Below are 25,130 nucleotides of genomic sequence, written 5' to 3'. Positions count from 1 at the left end.
ACTGGAGCAGACCGTGTCCTTTCTGGAATCTTCAAAGCCGCATCTGTGAAGTCAGGCCCTCCTTCCAACGGGACAGATGCACAAGTGCAGCAGCCGAAGGCCTTAGGATCTTAAGTTAATGACGCCTTCAGAGATGGTCTTGTGCAGTGCAGAACAGAGTCCCAGCCTCCCAGCATGCAGTGAGTACACACAGATCTAAGTCTGAATCAAAAAGTCACATCTGCTTGCATAGGTGTAGTAGGTCCTTCTGTGTCCGCAATGAAATACTGCCAGTTGTGCACCCTTTTCCTTTCCCTCCCATATAATGGGCAATATTGAAACCCCATGCAGTATCTGGCTTCGCCAAGATAGTAACCAGCCTACTCATGTCGCATGTCCTCAGCATCCAGAAAGCCACAAAGTCCAACCTTTGTGTTTCAGGCCTAGGTTGCGCTCCTCAGCACACAAGTCCCCCCAAGCACCTCTCAGGACTGCCAACCCAGGATACTGGACACTGTTGATTGTGATATCCCGTGGCTATTAGCTGCCTATTGTCTGTGCTGTGGAAGTGGAGATGAAATGCGAAGAGCAGCAATTAAATGGTTTGAAGTACTCAAAGAATACCTAGTTTTGCACCATGGCATGCAGTCTCTCTGCCTCAGCGTGCTGTATTCGCTCTCAATACTGCAATGCTGGTGGAAGACTCCTGCTGGCCTACGCGCCCCTCAGGGCGGCTCCACTTGCTTCTCCACAGCGCTAGCCGCCCTGATATTACCGATCCTTGGGCTACTGGTCATCCCCAGACTAACTACTCCAGTCCGCCCCACAGGCTAGAATTCTAGTTGCTAGGTGGCTGCCCGTCTTTTCGCAGACGTTGCCACACTACTGCTCAGAGTGGGTTACATTCATGCGGTGCCCGCCATGTTGGGTGCCGCATTCATGGCCCAGCTCCTCAGCCCTGTCACTTCAATGTTTATTCATCGGTGTTCAGTTGCTGCAGACGGAGCCCTTCGGTTCTGTGGCAAGCTGTTCGTCTGACTTCAGGCCAGTTCTGTGCCTCACAGCCCCCGTCTCCTCCTCGCCCGCCTGCTCCCTCAGCATGCTACGGGGCAGAGAGCCTTTGGTTCCGTGACAAGCTGTTGGCCTAATTTCCTTCATCCTCTGCAGAGGGCACCCACTCGTTGCTTGTGGTTGCTGTAGACGGTTCCCTCCCAGTGTCTTCTCGGATTAAGGAGTGACAATTTTACAAGGCCAGTTGGATTTTAAGAGTTGGCCTTTGGAATTTAATGACAGATTCCTGCTACCCTCCATGGGTGGAAGAGGGGAGGTATTACAACATGTGATTGGTGCATGGGGAGTTGGTGATGTATTTTCAGAAAGGGAAGGGGTATACCATCTGTGATCAGTTTGCATTTTTTGCCGGTAAGTTAGTATTTAAGATATACCGGCCATTTTATTGCCAAGGCATCCAACTCAATAGCGGAATAGTTCTTTTCTCGGGGGAAACAGTTTTCTGCTAGTTTAAAGAAATAGGGTGTTCTATACCATCATGATCTTGTGAGAGAACTGCCCCAAAACCAACATGTGAAACATCCGTTTGTAGAATGAACTCCTTGTTGAAATCTGCCACCTTCAACACAGGTTTGCTACATAGAATGTTTTTGAGTTTATCAGAGCACAGTTGGCCTTCGTCCTTCCACTTTATCTTTTGAGGCTCAACTTTTTAAAGTGTATCCGTGAGGCAAGATGTGATGGATGAGTAACTAGGGATGAATTGCCTACAATACCCCACTAAACCTAAAAAGGCACTTGGATGTTTTTTTGTTTTGGGAGTTACTTGGACAGCTTTTACCTTTTTCTGTCTGGGGTTGCACCAGCCCACTGCCAACAAGGCATCCGAGATATTTGACTGCCAAGTGAGCTAGGTGGCATTTCTTTGGATTCTCTGCGAGCCCGGCTTTTCCCAAGGATCTGGTGACCAAGTATAAATGATGTAGATGTGCTTTCCAGGTCCTACTATGAATGATGAAATAGTCAATAAAGGCCCCACAGAAGGATGAGTAAGGTCTGAGGACTATACCCATCAACCTTTGGATGGTGGCTGGAGCCCTATGTAGTCCAAAAGGCAATACCTTGAACTGAAATAGTCCACTGGAGGTGTAGAATGCCGTTTTCCCCTTGTCCTCTGTATTAACAGGAACTTGCCAGTACCCTTCGTCAGATCAATTGTGGATAGGAAAACGGCAACTCCCAATTGATCAGTTAGGTCATCTTTCCTATGTATGGGATAACTGTCAAACTGGGAGACAGCGTTTACCTTCCTGAAGTCAATGGAGAACCTCCACAACTGATCTGGTTTGGCAACTAGCACTGTCAGAGAGGACCAAGGGCTCTGAGAAGGTTCTATAATATCAGATTTCAGCATATTTTCACCTGCCTGTGGATTCCTGTGTTCTCCATTAATACACTCCTCTTCTTCGTCCCATTGTTGTGGGTGTTGTGGGAATAGTAGTGCCCTTCTTAAAATAGTGTGTGTTTGCAGTGGGGTTTACAGGCAAACTAGGTTTGGAGGAAGAGTATGTAGAACTGAGAAAAGTGACTTTCACAGTTTTACAAGGCCAGTTGGATTCTAAAGGTTGGCCTTTGGAATGTAATGAAGGGTTCATACTACCCTCTGTGGGTGGAAGAGAGGTGGTATTACAACGGCAATAAGGGGATGGGAAGTTGGAGATGTATTTTCAGAAAGGGAAGGGGGATACCATGTCTCATCAGATGATGCCGCCACCCTCTCCCGGCGGTTGTCTCCCGGCACGTGATCCTCCCTCATATAACTGCCCCCAAGGTCCGGATCAGGTAGCAGCTGCCATCCCCTGGCCACATGGGAGGAGGTTACTACCGTGAAAGGAGTGATGATAACATCATATTCATCACAGATGCCGCCACTCATTGATGATCTTTCTTTTCAACTCCTGGTCAGGGGGTTGGATAGGTATTTGGTGTGTTTGAATTTGTAAGGAGACGATTGTTTCCTTTTTTCTTTGTGTGCGCAGACCTTAGAGGTGAAGTAGAAAAGACAATGCAAGGTGTCAGCACTGGTTTAAATCTGTGTGGTATACAAGGTGGGTAGTCTATGAACCCTTCCATATGAAAGAAATCCACAATCTGGGGGACAGGGAAGATGGAACTGAAGGCTTCCTCCTTTTTGGTTCCAATCTCGCTGCACATCAGTCATTTGCCTTTTCTTTGGGTTCCATTTGGCTCTTTGGTGCTTCCGCAAGCTTATTTGTCCCATAGAAGGCTTTCTGAACACCCAGACTCTGGAGCGTAGGCATCAACCCAGGTCTTATTGTGAATTCTGCAAACTGAACTGTCCCCTGCAAAGACCATGGAGTTTCTTTTTTGTGCATTTAGTGCCTTGTGTACTCATTTGTATATGTAATGAAGTGGGGTTCCTCCCAAATATAGTAAGTCCTGTTTTGGATGTGGCACTGTGTATTGGCCCTGCTGTCCTCCTTTTCAGGTTATCTTTGTAAGCCCTCTTAGATTGTCTAAGTTTGAGGCACTTGTACAAAGCAGTTTCCTTGTTTGAGGGGAAAGTAGGACCTTCTTTTGTGGCAGCAGAATGTTGACTAGTAGAATGGCAGGGACATTTTTTTGGAACTCTGTGTTGCTTCAAACTATCACCATACCTGGTCAGTTTATGCTCGCTGGTGGTGCTTGCCCTCTGTGCTCCATCCCCTTTTTACTGCGCTTGGTGTCTCACCCAGAGCACTTAAGTGGCTTTGGGGGAAACAGAAGATCTGGGCCACCGGATTAGAGCATAGATCAACACAGATCCTGGCCCACCTACCACGGCTCCTGCTTTTCTTTGTGCCCTGGCCCCTACATCGTCGGCACACCTTCATACCGGGTGCTTGACTCAACCATCTGATCCACCTAAGAGAAGCTGGAGCCCTCTTGCACTGCAGGAGCAGTGCATGCCTCCACCCAGAGAGCCCGGCGCAACAATCGGCTGCCGAGGTAAGCTGTGGGCCCTGGGTGCATTCAGAGCTGAAAACAGCTGATCGTCGTTGTCAATGTGGCGGAAGGTGCTATTATAATACGCGCCAACTATATTCATATCTGAATTTCCTGAGCGTTATGTAGCTTGTAATTACGCCGTTTAACTTTATTTCTGGCATTGGTGCACATATCCCACATTGTGCCCCACGAGCACCAGTACAGGTCAAAATGGCCGCTCAGCTCACCTGATCTCCACCAGCCCACTGAACTTTGCCTGACTGTGCCCCAGACGCCTGATTGGTCACCTTGTGCATTTCCTCACCAACCAGACGCCGGTAGGCGTGAGCCAGCACCCGAAAACGAAGGCTCGCGAACAATGGCGCCTGTCTTGAGCGTGTCGATGCCTGGCGAACTGGCCATGACATTCTGCCCATTTGTTCCTCTACTAGCTCTCACCCCACTTGCTGATCCACATCCCGTGGGACGCTGCCCTTCTGCTTGCAAGCAGCTACCTGCGCCCGCGCATAAGCCAGTAAGACTACTAACACTTTGTATACAGTATTACTCACCTGTACCGGTGACCCACGCAAACTACTATTGATCGTCAATGTTCGCATTTTGTGTTTCCCTTTCTGATACAAACTCCACTGCTCCATCTGGCTGATTCAAGTTGATCTGCACAATTGCATGGGGTATGCCCCACTGGATTTAGCTGCACTGCTCAATTGCATATTGTATTGTATGCCCCACTGGATTTAGTTGCAGTGCTTAATTGCATATTGCATTGTATGCCCCACTGGATTTAGCTGCACTGCTCAATTGCCTATCGTATTGTATGCCCCAAGGGATTTAGCTGCACTGCTCAATTGCATTTTTTATTGTATGCCCCACTGGATTTAGCTGCACTGCTCAATTGCATTTTGTATTGTATGCCCCACTGGATTTAGTTGCAATGCTCAATTGCATTTTGTATTGTATGCCCCACTGAATTTAGTTGCATTGCTGCATTGCGCAATTGCATTTTGTATGCCCCATTTGATTTGGTGAAATGCTCAATGGCTTTCATTTGCCCCTTTTTGATTTAGTTGAGTTACTTAATTGCATGTTATGTGCCTATCTGATCTAAGCCCATTACATCTTGTGTGCCACACTGGTTTGTATCAATATCTCTCCTACTTCCAACTAGTGCAGCCCTTGCCTCCAAATTCACTGAGCTGAATTGCCTTCGTTATCTCGGGTCATACGCCTTAGTTAAAATGCTACCAACTGTACTCTGTACTACATGCCCCATGTGCCATTCATGCCTAAGGCCTAGCATCCACCATCTTAAATCAGCTTGAGTACCATAGCTCATCAATCATCTACCACAACTCTACTTCACCATGTACATGCCCTATTTAATATGCTATTTACTACTGATATTTTGCAATTCACTAACGCCTGACTGTACCTCTCCCAACACTAGCAGGGATATGTCAAATCAGCCCGTCTGGATATCGAAAAATATGATCAATATGTCCAGTACAACACTTGCTACCAGCTCTAGACTCCCGCCTTCAGAGAGCATTCCTCCATCGACCTTCCTGCTCTCATGCTTACAGCACATTAACAATACCATCCCCTCCACTACTGCGTCACCACCCAACCCTTATCTGAATTCACCAGCCTTATGGTTGGAACACTTTGCTGCGAAACCTACACCTAATCAACTGTGCGCCTTGCATCTCAGGAACATTAGACTAGGCTCTAGATTCCCACCTGCAACCCCACGAGTTCCCTCCCCCACCACTGATCCCATCACCTACAATACCTCAGTCAAACATACATACACTCCCAAGACCATGAACACCCCACCTAAGGCTCCTTCTACCATCACTGACACCTATCTCACTCCTGATAAAGCTGGTACTATTAAGGGTGCTCTAATCAACGCAATGTCACTCCTTGCACATGCCTTGGATATAGCAGACTATATCACAGTTCATGACTAAGATTTCTTAGTCATTACTGAGATCTGGCTTCACGCAGCTGCTGGACCATTGCTCTCACTTGCCATCCCCAACGGTTAGTCCATTACAAGATGTCATAGAGACTCTAACCTTTCCAAAGACTGGGGCAGTGATTTCATCTCCAAAAGCTGCTTAGGCCTTAGACCCATTCCAAATCAGCATATTCCATCAGCTGAGCTACTTTCTGTCAAGTTGGCTGTCTCAGCTACTCAAACCATTACCATTTACCTCATCTATAGGCCACCTGGACCTGTCTCCACCTTCACAGAAGACCTCTCCACCCTCTTATCAGCTAACACTAAACCCAACTCACAAATCATCCTATTGGGTGACCTTAATCTCGGCTTCCAAGATGGCAATGACCATAAATCCCTTGACATTGCAGTACCTTAACTGACATGGGCTTCTCACATTGCATCCAGGAACCCACCCACATCAAACGGAGAACCCTTTATTGGTTGGTATACCTTAATTGCAGCATCAACATAGTGGCAAATTTGCCTTGCTCCTGGTCTGATCACCATATGATAACCTTTAATATCAAAGCCAATAACCACTGTTCGAAACAGAATATTGCACTATCCATCAACCTGAGAAACAAAAGGGACATAACGAGGGAGAAACCACTCCCATTAATACTACCCTTACTAAACAAAGCCACAGAGCCATGCGCTGCCCCACGATCCTAGTTGACGTCTATAATCAAACCATACTCAATGCCTATAATATCATTGCCCCACTTAAACTACGGAAATCTAAACCTCGTGCACACTTGAACTCCTGGTTCACGCTGCATCTTAGAATATTACGTAAGGAAAAAAGAAATGCAGAGGCCCGTTGGAAAAATTGACCTCCAGTCGCGAATAAGGACCGCCTTACACTAGCTTCCCTTAAATATAAAGAGGCAATATTCCAAGCCAAAAAAAGATATCTATAACAATCGGATCTCGATAGCCAAGTCGAGCACTATAGAGCTCTTTAAGATACTTAAAGAATTAGAATCGCCTTCAGCGCCCCCCGATACTTGTGTCAAAGATGGTGCATGTTGCTCTAATATTCAAAATGCACTCTTAGATAAAATTACCATGCTACAAACCAAAATCAATGCCAAAAAAGTAGTTTCTTCCTTCAACACACTAAACCTTTTAACTTCTCACCACTCTCCATCAAAGAGGTAGAAAATATCATCCTCAAACTTAAACCATTCTAACTGCCAGGGTGACACATGTCCAGCCCCCGTTATTAAGGAGGCTACTAAGGAATTAGCACGTTTCATCACTGCCCTCATAAACGCCTCATTTGCCTCATTCAACACAGGCATCGTGCCAGACAACCTGAAGGATGCCTGTGTCCTCCCCCTATTCAAAAAAGCATCATTAGACCAAAGTACCCCCACTAATTACAGGCCAATCACCACCGTCCCTTTCTTACTCAAAATCTTAGTGGCTTATTTGCAGATCCAGGATGATTTAGAATTTAATAACCTCCTTGGCTTCAGACAATCTGGCTTCCGACCGATGAATAGAACCGAAACAGCCTTAATTGACCTAAAAACCCAAATTGAAGACCTTAAAGATAACGGCAAGATAGCTCTCCTCTTACTGCTAGAACTTTTGGCGGCATTTGATCTGGTTAACCATCAAATACTCAGCCAACATTTCAAAACAGCAGCCCAATTCTCTGACAAAGCCACTACCTGGATCAGATCATTCCTGGAGAATAGATCTATGAAGGTCTTCTCCCCATTGGCTTCTGCTTAACCATCACATGTTCTGCATGGGGTCCCCCAAGGATCTTGCGTCTCACCCACATTATATAATGTGTTTACTAAGCCCCTTTTCTACATTCTTGATTATTTGGGTGTCACCTACACTAATTATGCAGACGACACCCAAATACTCATCCCCATCACGAGAGACCATAAAGTTGAATCTAAAGCACTAAACAACATCTATCTGGTTATCCAGGCTTGGATGGCACAACACGGGCTCTATCTTAACGACGATAAGACAGAGCTACTCCTCCTTGGATCCCAACCAAGGCTCAATAGACTAGATCCTGCCTTCAATTCCTTCATCATCGATGGCAACATCATAAAGGTATCTAACGATACAAAAACCTTAGGCATATATATGGACTTATCTTTAACAAGACAAACCAATCCCATAATATCTTCAACAGCCTACACTTGTAAACTTATCACGGCCTGTTGACCATTCCTTACCTCCGTCAACTGCATCACCCTTGCTAGAACCTTTATGTCAAAACTTGACTACTGTAACTCTAGGGACCAGTCAACGGAACCTAAATAAGCCACAAGTTACCCAAAATAATACCATCAGGGCAGCACTAAACATTGCGGGAAAGCATCATATCTCCGACACTAAACAAAGCCTACACTGGCTACCAGTTGCCCAAAGAATGTCTCGCCAATCAAGCTCCAAAATACATGTCCAACCGATTCACTCCTATCTCTTCCGATCGCCTTCATAGAACAGCCCAAGTACATGGCCTCCTATTGGCTAGGTTCAAGCTGCAGAAAGCAAGGGGATGCAGTTTCCCAGTGCTAGCTGCCAGGCTTTGGAACTCGCTACCTAACCCGCTCAGATCAGAACCCTCATTCCATACTTTCAGAAACAAAGCCAAAACCTGGCTTATAGCGCAGGACCCCCCTAACCAATTCTAGACGCACTACTCGTAACAACTTATGCTTTGCCTGTTCTTGTGTTTTGCCCTCATGTAGATCTCCACTGTAATATATACTATATGTAAATGGTTATGCAAAAAAGATGTATATGTAAATGGATATGTAAAATGTGATTTATACGCATCTGTCTGTATATTTATGGAACTGTAACCTTGCAAGAAATGCGCCCAGATGCCTTTGAGCCAGGCGCTCTATACAAATGATATGATATGATAGGTTATTTATAACGCGCTTAATACCCAGAGGTTTCTAAGCGCGGACCCAGGAATCGTACATATGGTGCTCCACGTCGTCTTGCTTCCAAGGCGCGCACCATGAGCTATCCTCCCGAGACTAAATAAATAAAATACAAATAAAAACATGGAATCCTCTGCAGTATCACCTTTGCTCATGTTTCATCCCTTGTGTGTCCGATCCTGCCTCCACGGCCTCATTGTCACTGTGATTTCCCCTACCAACATGGCACCCACTGTGGCTCTACCTCTACTTGAGCCCAAACAATGATGCAAACAACTGCTTCCAGGGTTTCGGGTCTGCTGGAGAACTTCTGAGGACTGACTTGGAATGGAACACATCACAACACTGTGTGTGTGTTTTTCCTTGAGTACTTGGTCCAGTAGTTTGTTTTCTTTTGGCTGCTTTGGCCCTCTTTCCAAGCCATAGGTTCTATCTGTTTCTTATAGCCTGGCCTATTCATTGTCTTCAGCCTCTATTTCTCTTTGTTGAGCGTTATAATCTATTCCATTGCAGGGTTCAAAAGTTGAAGGTGCTAGCCAGCCATAAAAAGTCCCTCGCCACTTCATTTCAATACATTCACATAGCAGACCATTTCTTGCTCGCCAGGAGTCAAATATCACTTACCAAAGGCTAGTGGCGAGTCCAAATTTTGCACCCTGTTCACATTTTGCACCCTGTCCATTTTTATTTTTAAAGTATTTTATTGGCATTTACTTTATTTACATTTGTGCAGCAATCAATTGGCATACTCAGTTTCAATAAGGGAAAAAAGGGGTGGGGGAACACATTTGAACAATAAACAAACTAAATCAACAACTAGTCTTCTTGCCGTAAAAGTAGAAATTTCTAGGTGACGGGCCAGTGGAGAAATACCAAATCTAATAGTTCAGTGGGTATCATTGTTGGGTGTTTGGCTGTAAGTTCAATTCAATAATGTCTCTCAAATCAGAGGGTGGTTCAGGGGAGTTTGTCGTCTGACGGATGAAACATGTCTTGTATTAGTGCTTTCCAGGCTCCATACTTTGGGCTTGCCTCTCCACCTGCTCTGTCTATTCTCTCCCCCATACTTTTGTTTCGGCCCCTGACCAGTGTTCCAGGTCTCTACTCCATTTCTCTAAGTGCGGGCCTTTGCGAGATTTCCATGTCATGGCAATGGCTCTTTTGGCCAGCACACATTACATGTCCATAAATTTCACTACATGGCGTGGTTTGCTTATCCTTGGGTATGCGCCGAGTAGGAATTCTTTCAGAGACCATGTGTATCTTGTTATTCCAGCTCTTCTGCAGGCTTGCTCTATTCTGGACCAAAAGTTCTAAATTTGTGGGCATCCCCAAAACATGTGCATCATTCCTGCCTCCTCTGAGTTGCATCGGGGCAAAGCGGGGTATTGGTCTTATTGATCTTGGCTATGCTTCCTGGCGTCATGTAGGTTCTGTATAGGACCTGTAGTTGGATCAGCCTGAACCAGGCGTTTCTCGACACTTCTCTAGGGTGCTCTAGGATTCGTTCCCATTCTTCTTCGGTAATCTCTTCTCCCCGGTCCGCCTCCCATCTCGATTTCAAGATTGCGCTTTTGGGGTTGGGTCTGTCTGCTAGGCAGGCGTAGAGCCTGGACATTGGTTTCCAACCATCTCCCAGGTTGTATAATAGTGTGACCAGTGGGTCCGGTTCTGGCTCACCCGGCCACTCTTTCCATTGTGCTTTGGCCCCCTCTCTGACTCTCCTGTACCACAGAAATTGGCCGCTGGGTAGTCCTCCATTGGCCATCATTGTCTCAAAGTCTCTGAAAGTTCCCTCTGTGTACATGTCCCCCCAGGTATAGATGCTGTACCTCTCCCATTGTCTCGTTCGGGTTATGTCCGCCTTTTCCTTGCAAACTCCTGCTGCGATTGGTATGTCTGGGGAATATGGACGTGTCTCATTTGTGTATTTCTGAGCTCTGCACCAAACCTTCTTGCCCAGCTCCACTAGCATCAGAGTTTCTCCCAGGCACCGCTTTGGGATCCATAGTATTTCTTTCAAGTTTGCTGGGGTTAAATGTTGCTTGAGCAGCCTGGTTTCCGAGGTGCATTCGTCGGCCAACCACTTGGCCACGTGGCTTAGTTGCGCTGCCAAGTAGTATTTGCTTAAGTCTGGGAGTTGGATTCCCCCTGCCGTGTATGGTAATGTCAATGTGTCTAGTGATATTTTGTGTCTGGTGTTATTCCACAGTAGTTCCCTTGGTAGTTTTTCTAATATTCGGAAAAAGGAGACGGGGATGAGATAGTGTATGTTGTGTAAGAAGTATAAGAGTCTTGAAAGGACTATCATTTTGGCTATTGCTGCCCTGCCCATCAGTGATAACGGTAGTTTTGACCAGAATTCCATTGATTTTCTGAGCCCGTGTATCGCAGCCTGGGAGTTACCCCCATGTGTTTGTTCAGGCGCGTGCCAAATATTGATTCCCAAGTACCTAGAGGTGTGGCGTTGCCATTGAATTCCCACCGTTGTGAGATCTGTTTTGGTTCGTGTGGCTAGTCCTGCTAAAGGGAATATGGTTGACTTTTCCTTGTTAAAGGAGATCCCGGACACCCGGGCGAAATTTTTTAGAACCTCTAGGATTGTTGGAAGGTTAAGATGGGGATCTCTTGGGTATAGCAGGACGTCATCTACTTATAGGGAGATGATGTGGTATTCGCCCCCTATACTGATGCCAGCATCGAAGAACTGCTTTCTCATGAATATTGCTGGCGGTTCCAGTCCAAGGATGTACAACATGGGTGACAGTGGGCAGCCCTGCCTGGTACCCCTCTGGATGTCCCACAGTTCTGACACCATTCTTCCAGTCTTGGCTCTAGCTGATGGTGCTTGGTATAAAATGTTAACCCATCTGATGAAGGATGTTCCCAACCCAAATCGTTTCGGGACCTCCAGCAACCACTTCCAATATATGGAATCGAAAGATTTAGTAGCGTCCACAGAGACCACTGCATATGGTTCACTTAGGTCTTTAGTGTGTGCTACTATGTGTTGTAGGCGTCGTAGGGTCACTGCCGTGTTCCGGCCTGGTATGAACCCATTTTGGTCTTTATGTATTAATGTGCCTATCACCTTTGAGAGTCTTTGGGCTAGGATAGTGGTTAGTATTTTTATGTCACAGTTGAGCATAGCCAATGGTCTGTACGACCCGCATTCTTCTCTTGGTTTCCCGGGTTTGGGAATGGGCACTGTTAACGTCTCCCTCATGCTTTTGGGCAGTGTCCCCTTTTCGTAGGATTCTCTAAAGACTTCCAGGAGAACAGGGGCCAGTGTCGTGTCATATGCTTTATAAAACTCGGGGGGCAAACCATCGTTACACGGGGTCTTACCCGCTGACAGTGATTTAATTGCCTCTGTTATGTCTTCTATGGACAAGTCCTCGTTTAGGATGGCTTCATCTAGTGTTGGGAGGCCTATTTACTCTAGGGTGCCATGGATTTCCCCTTGTGGGACCATTACTGTGTGGCTGTATAGCTGGGAGTAAAATTTACTGAATGCCTCGTTAATTTGTGGCTGTGTTTCACAAATCTCGCCCGTGTGGGTTTTTATTTCGGTAATCGGGTGTTTCGGGGGTTCTTTTTTGCATAGCCACGATAAGAGTTTGCCTTATGTGTCGCCTTCTGCGTGTGCTCTGGTGGTTCTGGTTATGTAATCAAACTTGGCTAACCTTGCCCACGCTTCCTGACAGTCATTCCTGACTGTGGCCAGTTCATCTTCTGCTGCTCTTGTTTTCGGCTCAGCAGTTTCAAGTTGGGTGATTCTCTCTTCCCAAACTTCTAGGTCCTTCCGTAGTGTTTTCCTTACTCCCGCTGCACTGGCGATGAACCCCCCCCCCCTGGTAACTACTTTTAGCGCTTCCCATATAGTGTCCCATCCCTTGACTGAGCCTATATTGTTGTCTAGGTATTCCTGCAATTTCTCTAGGAGGTCTTCCTTGAAGGCTCCGTCTGTAAGGGCTGTTGTCGGCATGTGCCACGTTGGTATGGGTGGCTTGGGTCCTCGTGTCCTCCATTCCATAAGGAGCGGGGAGTGATCTGATATGGATCTTCCTAGGTATGATATTGATTCCATTTGTGGTAGGTGTTGTCTGTCTACGAGCAAATAATCAATCCTAGTGTAGAGCATATGGGGAGATGAGAAATATGAGTATGCTCTGTCATTCGGATGGCGCTCTCTCCACACCTCAGCTAAGTCCAGGTTTTCAAGTATTTATTCAGTGGGGACTGGGCAGGAGCAGTTGGGAGTACTGGGGGTTTGGATCACCCCCCCCATATGAAGAGGCCCTCGCAATAATGAATCAATTTGGCACTTATCTTGGATAGGTATGCTGGGATGCCGTTGTTGGGGAGATGGGTGTTGATGATGCATATTTCTTGCTGTTCAATGCTGCCTCTTCGTATCAGATATCTACCTTCTTTGTCCACTTCTTTCGATTGCAGTTTGAAAGGTACTGTGCTATTGATCCAGGTGTAGACTCCACGTGCATACTTGGAGTATGGAGCCCCAAATCCTTGTCCTCCCCACCAGTCTGTCAATTTGGCAATTCCTTCAGCCGTTAAATGCGTTTCTTGCAACAGGGCTATGGCAACGCGCTGTCTGTGCAAATATGATTTGATCCGGTTCCGTCTCATGTAGGAGCCCATCCCTCTGACATTCCATGTCATCACCCCTATATTAGCCTCCATCGTCGTGTTGCACTCTCTTGACTAGCTCTCCGGTCATCCGTTGTTCCTGTGTGTGTGTCGTGGCAAAGACTAACAAACTTCTTGAACACTAACTTGTTGAACTTAACAAATTGTGCCCAGCAGTCGCGCCTCGCTGGCGGCGCGCGGTTGCCCCCGCCTTCTCTTGGCCATTCCAAGCCATCCTTGGCGGGTTGCGATGCGGTGGCAACAAGCCTGCATCATTCTTTTCATGGGGTCGTGTCATTTTGCACGGGTCAGGGAGCGTGGTGTGCCCCCGTCTTTAATGTCTCATGTTTCGTTAGGGGTGATTGCTGATAATAGGTATGACATCTCTGTGGGGTTATTTAGTGTCAGTGTTGCGATCTTATCGTCGGATCCTCCTCATCAGCCAGGTTGTTGAGCTAGAACCACATGTTTGCCGCTGCAGGGGTCTCCAGAAAAATAGCTCGCCCTTTATATATGACCTTGAGCCTAGAGGGGTAGAGTAGCATATATTCCAGGTCTAGCTGTCGCAATCTGGCCTTGATTGGGACAAATGAATTTCTCGCCCTCTGGACAGTCTGGGTGTAGTGCAGGTATATTGTGATTTTTGCGTTGCCCCTGGTTATTGGACCCTCCTCGCGTGAGTGCCGTAGTATAATCTCCCTATCCTGGAAATTCAGGATCCTAGCTATAATCGGGCGAGGATATGAGCCGGGTGGCAGCTTTTTCTGGTGTGCTCTGTGTGCCCTTTCAACAGCAAACCCTTGGGAGAGTCTGCTGGCACCCACTTCCTGTTGCATTAGAGTCTCCACGAAGTTTGTAGGGTTGCGTCCCTCCAATTCCTCCGGAACACCAAGTAAGAGAACATTATTGCACCTAGATCTTCCCTCTGCGTCCTCAGCCCTTTCTTCAAGTATTCTGTTGCATTTTTCGAGCTCTTCTACTTTAGTGTGGACCTCCTTTAGCACTGCAACCATCTCCTGCTGTTTCCGATTCTGTGGTTGTCACCCATCTGCAAGGTTGCGCATGTCTTGACGCATTAGTTGTACGTCTGTCTTCACCTCCTCTATCTTGGTGTCAATGAATGTGCGGAGTCCTGATATGGCATCTAGTATTTGCTCTTCTTTGGTATGTCCATCCGAGGCGTCGTGGGCAGGTTCAGATAACTTGACTTCTTGTCTCTGTTCCTTTGGGCGGCAGCTGCGAAGGATTCCATGATGTTAGTTTTGCCCTTCCCTTTGAGGGGGGCGTAGCTTGTCCTGCGAGCCGGGTTTGCAAAGGATCACCAGTCTGAACCAGTACACCTGCGGTTCAGGTCTGTGTGTATGTGTGCTTCCGTGATTGTAGCTCAGAGCGCGTCTGATTTGGGTCTTTCTTGCTTTCCTGAATTGCAGCAGGGTCTTCAGGTAGGGAGTGTCTTCCAGGAGGTAGTTTGTTCAGGCAGTCTTATGTCGTTGCGCGGGGCACTGGCCAGTGTTTGTTCTGGTGGTCAGTGGTCTGTGCTATTCATGGGGTTATGCAAATGTGTGTTGGTGACCCTCAGAGGGTCTTTTAGCCCCTGTCTTAGTCAGTTTTGGTGGGTTTGCCAAGCACTTGCTTGTAGTTGGTGAGGACTGTGTGATCCACTGACACTGATATGGTTCGTGCCGCACTGGGAGTGGGCAGCTCAGGCATGACTCAGGTCATTTAGTGCTAGTTTCTCCGAATTCAGAGCCTATTGGTTGCCGGATCTCCCAGTTGCAAGGTTACAGCGTTTGGTTCCCTCGTTGCATAGTGGGGGTTGCGCCCAGGGTCGCTGATTTTTATGATTGCATGTCCCGTTGCAGCTGCTATTTGCTGCTTTCTGTTTATTAGGGGGTCGTTCGGGAGTATCGTGTCCCCTGTGGAGATTGCTCCTGCTGCTTTTCGCTTTGTTACGTGCTTCCCCGTCGCTAAGCGTCGTGCTGGTAGGGAGAGCTCGTTAGCAGGGAGCCGTGCGCGGACGTGTTCCCAAGGCCTGCCTCGCCTCTTCCCCGGCTCACCTTGCTTTGGCAGCTGCACGCCCCTGGGCGAGTGGCTCGTTCCCAGTTGCCACGCCGTCTGCTTTTCAGTCTGTGCGTTCTTCAGGTATTACCCGCGTGGCCGCTGCTGGTTGGCCCATAGAGGCGTTGCTGCTGGGTTCAGCCGAGCGCCTTCTCCGCTGCTTTCTCGTGGCTCCCCTGGTCCCGCTCCTTCTAACTCAGTCCTTAAGGTTGCAGCACACCTTCGGCAGTGCGGATTATCTCTCGATCGTGGCTCAGGTAGGTGTCTCCGCTGCTCTGCCCCGCTTCCAGTAGTTGATATGCGAGGGCCGCGCCTCACTGGGAATCGTAAACCTCTGTGCCGTCTGCCTTTTTGGATGCCCTAGGGGCGCAACTTCTGGAGCTCCTTAGGGGGGTTTGGGGGCAGCGATTTCATCCGTTCTTGACAGCGGATGTGCTGGTTCGGTTCCCCCACAGGAACGTTTCTTCCCTTTCTTTATGGTGTAAGTACACCACAGCTACCAAGGATCTATGGAGGATCAGGACGGGAGCACAGTCTTGCACGTCCTCACATCGCGCGTTCAGGCCACGCCCCTCCTTGCACCCTGTCCATAGCATTGGGATGCTTCCTCCACAAACCTAGGATGCTGATATCATTGAAGGATCATTTTCCTTCCACTTCACTTTTTCCTCTCCTTGAGGTACCTTTCCTCATTAGTCACCCCACTCCCCCGTTTCTTTATTCAAGACCAAGGGTGGTCTTGGGGACAGGTCAGCTGATTTTGCAAGCCTGCAGGAAACAAAAGAGCAAGCTGCATACACATATTGTCTGTCATTGACACTCTAGACATGCTTGTTATGGAATCTAACATTACCAACATAATTTGTGGGTGTCCATAGAGGCTAACTATGACAGGAGAGAGATGGTCTCTGGCTGAGAGGTATTTGTCATCCATTATTGTAAGTTGTTAGTGGGCTCTTTGGCAGTCAATCAAACCGCCTGTTGGATCTCTATTCTGCGAATGGACCACATCTCTGCTGTTCATTTGCTTTTGGTACAACGACTAAGAGACTTGTGGAGCTGATTAGCGATAACTACCATTTCTGCCTGAATCAGAGTATGTCACTCCAAATGTATATTTAAGGCCTATTGATATTAGTGCAGGGTTAGAAATTGAGGGAAAATGGGAGCTATTTAGCTCCTTCTTGTAGCCTAGAATAGCTTGACACCAACAGCTACCAGGATCTACTTTTGGCTCCCCAGGTCAATGAATGCATTACAAACCGCTACGTGAATTTAACCCTTTGCATTTTGGACAATCTATAAATGCACATTAGGACACATTTTTTAATTTTTATTTTATTTGGCGGTTGGCTTGAGTATCAAACCTTTTGCCTATCATATACAAATAACTATTACATCAAATTATTTCATCACATGCAATAGACATCATCATAAAAGGTATAATACAATCTTCCAACAGATAAAAAATACGTACAGTTTAAAAATGTCAATTACCACACTTTTCCTACCCTTATTACAATTCTCGATCCATCTGGGCGAGGGAGGCAGACGAAGTATTTCCAGACAATTAACAGATCTTTCTACACCAGAGTTTCCTAAGGGTTAGGATCAGTGCTCCAGATAAGATTTTGAGGTGGGAGTATTTTACTCCCCATTTTTAAACTGAGACTAAATGTGATTTCAAGAGAGTAAAAATTACTTTTCTCCCTTTGCAGGAGAGTAACATGTATGTGACATCCAGCCAACGTGTGCAAAAACCGTACGTATGGAAATCATTATCATGCAGCAGCTTTCTGCATTGTGACAGAATACACCTTTCATTATTTCTCTAAAGTATGGCCATTTGATCTCTCCTGTATATATTTAAATGTTAGAAACACAAAAACCTAACCATTGACATAGTAAAGCAAACATGAACGTAATGTTTGTTTTGAGGTTTGACAGCAGAATTGTCTTTTGACGTTTAACGAAAGTCCTCATTTCCTGGAGCTATTACTACCCAATGTTATGATACAACAGTGCAGAGAGGCAAGGACTCCATGCTAAATTCTATACCTAATCTCATGGTCAAATTGTTATTTACATAGCGCTTTTGGCAAAGTTCTGTACATAGAACATATATCACAATCATCACCAAACCGAAGTTGGTACTCCTTTATTGTCCTCGAAAGGATGAAAGACTCAGTTGGTCTTGCCGGGATTCTAACCTGCAACCTACAGATCACAGCAGCGAGCGCTCAACTAGCTGAGCTGTCTTATTGGCTTACATCCCTCAGTGGTCGGTAAACTGATTATCGACTGAGGTATAATAATCACAGTGAATTACAAGGCTGCCGTGTGTGGAATGCAACCGGAAAGCTGCTTCTTATAAAATGTTTATACAAGTGCGATAAAATGGGAGTGGGTAACAGCTCATCCATCTAACTGATTAGAGGCATGTTTACCTTATTCACATGTATTCGAAAAAGCACGCTTTAATACAATATCGTGTTCCCTGCCACACTCGCAGATGATTTGAAATAATTGCTGTAAACATTATCATGTATACAAATGCATGTTTAAATTGAAGTTAAAGAATTCCAAGATTTACATTGCAGCTGGGTGGGGACGCATTAGACTATTAGCTGATTGAGAAAAAAAAAACAATACATGTGAAATAAAATGGGGATTTGTAATGAAGAAACCCATATAACTGCTTAGGCAGTGGACCATGTTTCATGTGCACAGCATATACTATTTTTTCTCCTGAAACACACTCTAAAGCTCAAACTGCTCATACATAGAAAAATAAAATAACAGTTTTTTCTAGAAACAAAGCGGGTATGAAGAAAAAGATAATATGCTTTAAAAAGGATACAGCACTAGGCCCCATAGTTTTCAACACACGGAGAAGTACTTTTCTAAAGGCTCTGGAAATGCGCTTACCACCTTCCCTAAATCTAAAAATAAATAGTCAAGAAGACTGTGTAGAGAGTGAACCCCCTCAAAGTACTGACGTTGAACTTGCAAAAATTGTTGAAGAAATGGAGGCAGAGAAAGGCGAATGGGAGGAAGTCGAACCGGCCCAATCGCAGCTCCTTTTTGAGGATGAAGGGGAGGGGGGAGGAAAGACTAAGGAATGTATCGAAGACCGCGGAGCCTGCTTAGTGAGCATAGACTCACAAATCAGTCCGATGGCAGACACCCCATTAATATTTACTAAGGGAAGAATAACACAGTTTGCAATGATGGGGGAAGAAATAGATGGTTCACAAGGTGATTGAGTGGGGAGAAAAGGTTTCAAAGATGGAAATTTAAATAATGCAAGTAGGGAAATTACTTTTATTATAGTGACACTATGTGAGCTAAAAGAGTGGCTTCACAAAGAAATCTCCAAACAAACAGTATGCTTGGGGTAGATGTCGGAGAGAATAAAGTTGATGGAAACTCGAGGTGAAAATACGGGGAAAGCCCCACTGGAGAAGAACTTAGGAGTTCCTGCAGGTCAAGTGAACTGTGAAAAAGGAGTTGAAAATAGTAAGGGAGCTAGTAAAGCAAAGAAACAGCTTGATAAGGCCAACAAAGACACAGGTCTTACAACACACCCAACTGAAGAATTGGGGGAAATAATGAGGCAGAGGTGTGTGACTTAAAGGTAGTAGTATCAAAAAAATTTAAAAAAAAGGGAAAAAACAAACGTAGGGTGCTAAAAGCAGCAGAACTAAAAACTGGAAAGGCATCATCACGAAAATTCCTGCGCAATATAGGAAAGGGACTATCTGGAGAAGAAGTCATTAGAGAAAATGACGAGTAGGGAGGCAAAGTGGGATTCAATGAAGGAGACTCCATTGAAAATGGTCCTCATTATGAAAACTCTGACAAAAGATTGAAGGACGCACTTAAGGGGGAAAACGCCAGATAAAATAATAAACAATGCTAATGAAGGAAGACCCATGCCTAATAATCGAGACATAATACCTAAGGATTCAACTAAGGGGAAAAAGTTAGAGAAAATAATAAACAAGGGAAATGAAGGAAGACAAATGACTGATACATCGAAATCCCCTATTCGGCCAAAGGAAGGAAAAGCCGTGTATGATACCCCCTAATAGCTGCATTCCCGAAACAACAGCAGATGACACCTAACAGTGACGGGAGGGAGAGTATATGGGAAATAAGTGTGGAAATGGAAAAGGAAGAGGAATACAGATATCCCAAAGGCAGAGAAAGCCAAATGTATGAAAGCAGTAATGGAAAACAGAAGGATAGAAAGTTAGAACGTATAAAAGAAGTGGATAAAATTACAGTTGAAGAAAGTGTTAGGAATATAGTAAGGGAGATATTGAAGGAAAAGAACTGGAGTGAACCACAACCCAGGACAGGAAGTAGAAGTGAAGAACTAAGGAATAAGAGAATAGAGGAAGGTAGAGAGTATGAAGGGGGAGGAGGAAGAGTAGAAGACTGTGAAGAATCCCTGAAGAATGGGAACCAGCATAGGTACGATGAACAAATGAACGGTGTTGGAGAAGGAAATTACGGTTTGGAAGTTTGGAAACTTCGTAAACCCAAATATCTAAATGCACCCGGGTTGATATTACAATATCTGTTTGAGGGAGGGAGGTCCGGTCTCTCTAAATAGGAGAAAAATGCTGGAGCTATTTGAAGAAATCCCTGAATTACGATTAATAACATCTGAGGACATACAACTCATAGACTTCATCCATGGGTGGAGGTATGATTATGTCAGGCTGGTGATATACTCTCCATTGGTTAGAAACATCATAATGAAGGAGGCGGACAGTCTTCATAAATATGGCTATGATGTAGGCCTATGGGAAAATGGAAAAGAAGTGATTGAAGAGAAAAAGGAAATACGATGGAATTGTGAAACGTCTGTAAGACAGGAGGGAAACCAAATAGATAAAAATGAAAATCTCAAATTGAGGCGAGTAGCAGAGGTCCTAGAAGAATCAATTGCGCAATTAAGAGATTTAAGCCAACCACTTTAGGCCCGAACCTACACTGAAAATCCTAAGTTGGAATTCTAGGGGAAATAAACATTTAACAGGTAATAGTGATATTTGTGTGTCCCTTAAACTGTCAGACTTTCTATTTATACAAGAAACATGGCTCACAGAAAAGCTCTTATGGAATGGGTTTGATACTGTTTCAATCCTGGCTAAAAAAGGTGTGCTGGGCAGACCCAAAGGGGGCATAACTACTCTGGTCAAAAAAGTAATCGGAATGTCAAAATGTGAAGAAGAGTGTGACATATATGGGCAAATTCTTGGAACAGTATGGACGAGAATAGTGGGGGACAAGAAAGAAACTCTTTTCCTGTTGAATGTTTATAGAACCACGGATTCCAACCTTAACAGAATATTGGCTGAACTAGACATACATCTATATGAATGGTTCAGTAAATATGGTGATGCCAACATTATACTGGCTGGGGATTTTAACGCAGGTTGTAATTTGAATGAAGTGGAAATATTGGATTGCTTTCTGACCGATTACCATAATGTGGAAAAGGGTAAAAGAAAGTTGAAGGTGGAATGTGGATGAGTTGGGCTACAGGGTGGGGTTTACAACGGTTGGAAAATGACAAAACTACATGGGCTGCAAGGGGTACAAGTTCCCTTTATTTTCTTATCTGCTAGTATCTTTGGAAAAGTAAAAAACTTTCAAGTGAAAGAAACAAGTACGAGCGACCATTCATTGTTACTGTTGGAACTAAAATGGCTACCGAATAACTTCAATGGGAGTGATATAAACCTAAGGAACTTAAGTGTGAATACTAGAGGTAACCGAGTGCAATGGTCTGAAAAAAAAGTGAATAATTTCAACACGTGTATGCTAACTGAATTTAACACTTGCAAGTTAGAAGATAAGATTGTAAGATATTCTGTAAAGGGTTTCCCTGAATATCTGTAAACAGTATTGGATGCAAAACTCGCATTTCAGACTAACCAAAACAAAAAACACAAGCATGAATACTCTATAGAAATTAGAATGAAAAAAATGAACTTAGAAGGGAGATAAGGAAAATTGCTAAGAATGCTGATTCAAGTGTGAATGGTGTTGAAAAAATTAGTAAGTTAAAACAGAGATATACCAACTGATTAAAATTGGAACACATCCGAATAACCCAGGTAGATGGGGAAAAGATGCTAGAATGTTTGCAGGGGAAGAACACCAGGGCCTTTTGGGAACTCATAAATCATAAAGAAGAAAATAACTGGAGTAAAATGACAAATCCCATATCTGAAGATGTTTGGATAAAATATATTAGACAAATGTTTACATCTGGAAATGCAGCAGCATATACACAAAAAATAGAGAAATGGGATTTAGATATCGCTACAGATATAATTGAGGCAAAGATAAAGAAATCTAATACCTCCAGAGCCCCTGAACCTAACAAACTTACTAACAATGTTCTGAAGCATTCTTCCCATTTATGGGCCAAGATCTTATACATCCAATTTCAAGATATAATAGAGTCTCAAACTATTCCTGAATCATGGAAACTAGCATATATGGTGCAAATCTTTAAAAAGGGCGGAAAGGATGTGCTAGAACATTACCGAACCCTAAGTATAATGAATGCAGATTCTAAAATATTTGCTTCCATTATACTGGAAAGAATGAATGACTGGATTGAAGAAATGAACATCTTAGATCCTAGAATAATAGGATTCCGCAAAAATATGGGGACGGACTGTGGAGGTCAAGTGATAAAGTGCCTACAGACATCAGCTTGGAAATCCATGTATGCACCAATTTACGTAGCTTCCATGGATTTAAGCAAAGCTTTTGACTGTGTGAATAGAAACTTGCAGAGGCTGGATATTTATGGAATACCAAAGGGACTGTTAAGCATGATAATATTTCAATATAACGATTCCAGAATACAGATAATATTAGATTCAGATGGTCTTCTTTCCAAAGAGTGTACTACTGAGAATGGAATTGGGCAAGGATGTATTCTTGGACCCACTTTGTACAATCTTTACGTTGCAGGAGTAGGAATAGCACTGGATGCATCTGCACTGGTTACTCCTAAGATTGGTAAATTGAAAATTAGTTGGGTAAGCTATGCTGATGATTTCCTTCTTCTAGACACAATGACGGTGGGTCTACAAAGACTGATTACAGCTTTTGGCAAGTATATGTTGGAAATGGAACTAAAGATCAATCCAGGAAAATCTGTTGTTACCAAACTTACAAAAGGGGGGGGATAAACGTATAAAGACCAAGTTTGTGTGGAACTGGGATGGTAAGAAATTGACAGTCAAAGAAAACTTTCAATTCCTGGGGTATCCCGTAGTAGCTAAGTACAGTAAGACCTTTTTGGTAAATTACCTCAACTCAAAAGTCAACTGCATACTAAATCAAATGAAGAGAGTTGACAACAAGTATGTTAAATTCTTCCTTGAACCATGTAGAGAATTTTAAAAAAGTAAGCTACTGCCTACAATCATGCACGGAACTGAATTTTGGCCAAAAACAATGGAGACAGAATATAGAGCTGTTGAAAGCAGAATTTGGAGATCGATATTATTTTTTCTGCCCAAATGCATTCCTATTGAGGTTATAAGATACGAACTGGGTATACAATCACTTGTGAGTTTGATTCAGTGGAAGAAACTTTGTTTCATTAGTAATTGTGAATTCTCTAAAGAAAGAACACTATACTCTCAGCTTAGAGTGAATGATACAGATGGATATATAGCAAATCTAAGATTGGAATGTGAAGCATTGCTTCAAGAAATAGGTGTCACAATGGGTTTACTGGGGAAAAACCCCAATATGGTAAAGGAAAGACTCAAGGTGAATGATTGGGAAAAAACGTGCTTGATAATTTGTGATACAAATCTATATACACATGTATTAACGGCTGGGAAAAGAGTCACTGAAATGGAACTTTATTTAAAGAAATTTCCTAGTAAAAAAATGAAAATTGTTTTTATGAGATTTCGTATGAATTTGTTGTCAACTAATCAAATAAAGAGCATAAGGGCAAGACAAGTTGGGGTTGACGGATCTTGTAGATTTTGCAAAGATAAGGGCGAGCTGGAAACCCTGCGCCATCTTATGTCCGAATGCACAGAGTTAACAGCTAAACGAGAAATGTATTTTAAAGAATTTGTTTACAATGTATGGTTACTGAGAGACCTTTTATGGGAAAAAATGCTACATGGAGAATCAATGTCCATGAGACTAAGAGTATTAGCTTTTATACAACAGGTGTGTGAAATAGAGCAAAGTTTTTTGAATAGTACTATGTTATATTAAAATTTTCATGAACTGATGTTGTAAACTTACTATGTATTACATAATCATGAATTGCACATTGTAAATTATTATAAATTAATTGTAAGATTTTAACTGAATTTTAAATTTTTGTTAAAGTTTGTAAAAACCAAAACAAATAAAGAAATAAAAAATAATAATAATCACAGTGCCTAGATGTTGGACGAACCATGTATGAAGCGCCACATGAAGTTAAATATCTATGTGGATTATCACAGGGACAGGTTTTGCTTAGTTTCTATTTCAATTACAAATGTAACTTTAATTTGTTGGTTTTTGAACAGCGCTTGCACTTCCCGGAGACTCAGGTTTTGGATGTTTTAATTGTAGTCTTGAAGATTTGAGAGGCTATAACACCTGTGATTGGTCTAATGACAATCATTCACCCTTGACCAAAGACTCTGCTGCCACTGACCATTTATAGTAATGTACCCCATTGAATGCAAGGTTGAATAGATGTAAACTAGACAGTGCATACTCATCATTTTTTTGTTGATTAAATTGTAAGTGTAAAAATGATCTGCCTCCACATGATTATGCACACAGCACAGGAACTCTGAAAAATACAATTGTGCAATACTGTTTTGCTTTCACTGGGGAAAAAAGCATAATTTGTTACAAAAGATTGAAAAAATGCTAGGAAACTAAATATGCACAGTGCTTCTGTTTGCTCCATGAGCATCTACAAACAACAAAGCAGAAGCTGAATGGAAAGAAACCATTCCTTTTAATCTGGTGTACAGTTCCTTTTTTTGAAAAGATTCAGAGAAATACATTCTGTTTCAGAGGCTTTTCTCCATGGCTTGAAATTACATCCATGTAGATGAAAATCAAAAGAAACGTTCTGGTTTCTGTCAAGTTACCCGACCTTTGCACTGCCCTCTGCTCCAAACTTGTGTGTAAATGTACGCATGAAAATAATAAAGCTGCCGTATTTACATGGTTTTCATGCGTAAAAAGGCCTTGTACTACCCTTATCTGGAGGCCTAGCTAGGATCAGTATTTTTCTTACCTTAAAATCTACCCCAGGGATCGAAACTAGGATTTGTTGACAAGGAGCAAAAATCAGTTCCTTGGTATCGGTCTCACCTGTTAGGCAGGAGCTACCTTGGGGGAGCCAGGAACTAATACATAGCGTGCAGCAATTCTAACTTGGCCGCAAGATGCAAACTTTACCAATTATATTTTAT

General features: G+C 43.9%; 1 protein-coding gene across 2 annotated transcripts in view; it reads left to right on the top strand.

Annotated features, from left to right (window-relative positions):
* The window catches only part of LMBRD1 (LMBR1 domain containing 1), a 1,758,308-nt gene that overhangs the window by 71,121 nt on the left and 1,662,057 nt on the right, over window positions 1-25,130 (top strand). The window contains exon 2 of one of the 2 annotated variants that reach the window (XM_069606202.1): window positions 17,361-17,404. The exons of the other annotated variant lie outside the window; for it this stretch is intronic. The gene's annotated coding sequence lies outside the window, so the exon portion shown is untranslated. The remainder of the gene's footprint in view (window positions 1-17,360; window positions 17,405-25,130) is intronic. 2 annotated transcript variants of the gene reach the window in all.

Source organism: Ambystoma mexicanum, chromosome 4p (genome assembly GCF_040938575.1).
Source record: "Ambystoma mexicanum isolate Mex_15411 chromosome 4p, UKY_AmexF1_1, whole genome shotgun sequence".
NCBI lineage: Eukaryota > Metazoa > Chordata > Amphibia > Caudata > Ambystomatidae > Ambystoma > Ambystoma mexicanum.
Note: the sequence above shows the minus strand (reverse complement) of the source record. Positions and strands in the feature narration are given on the sequence as shown.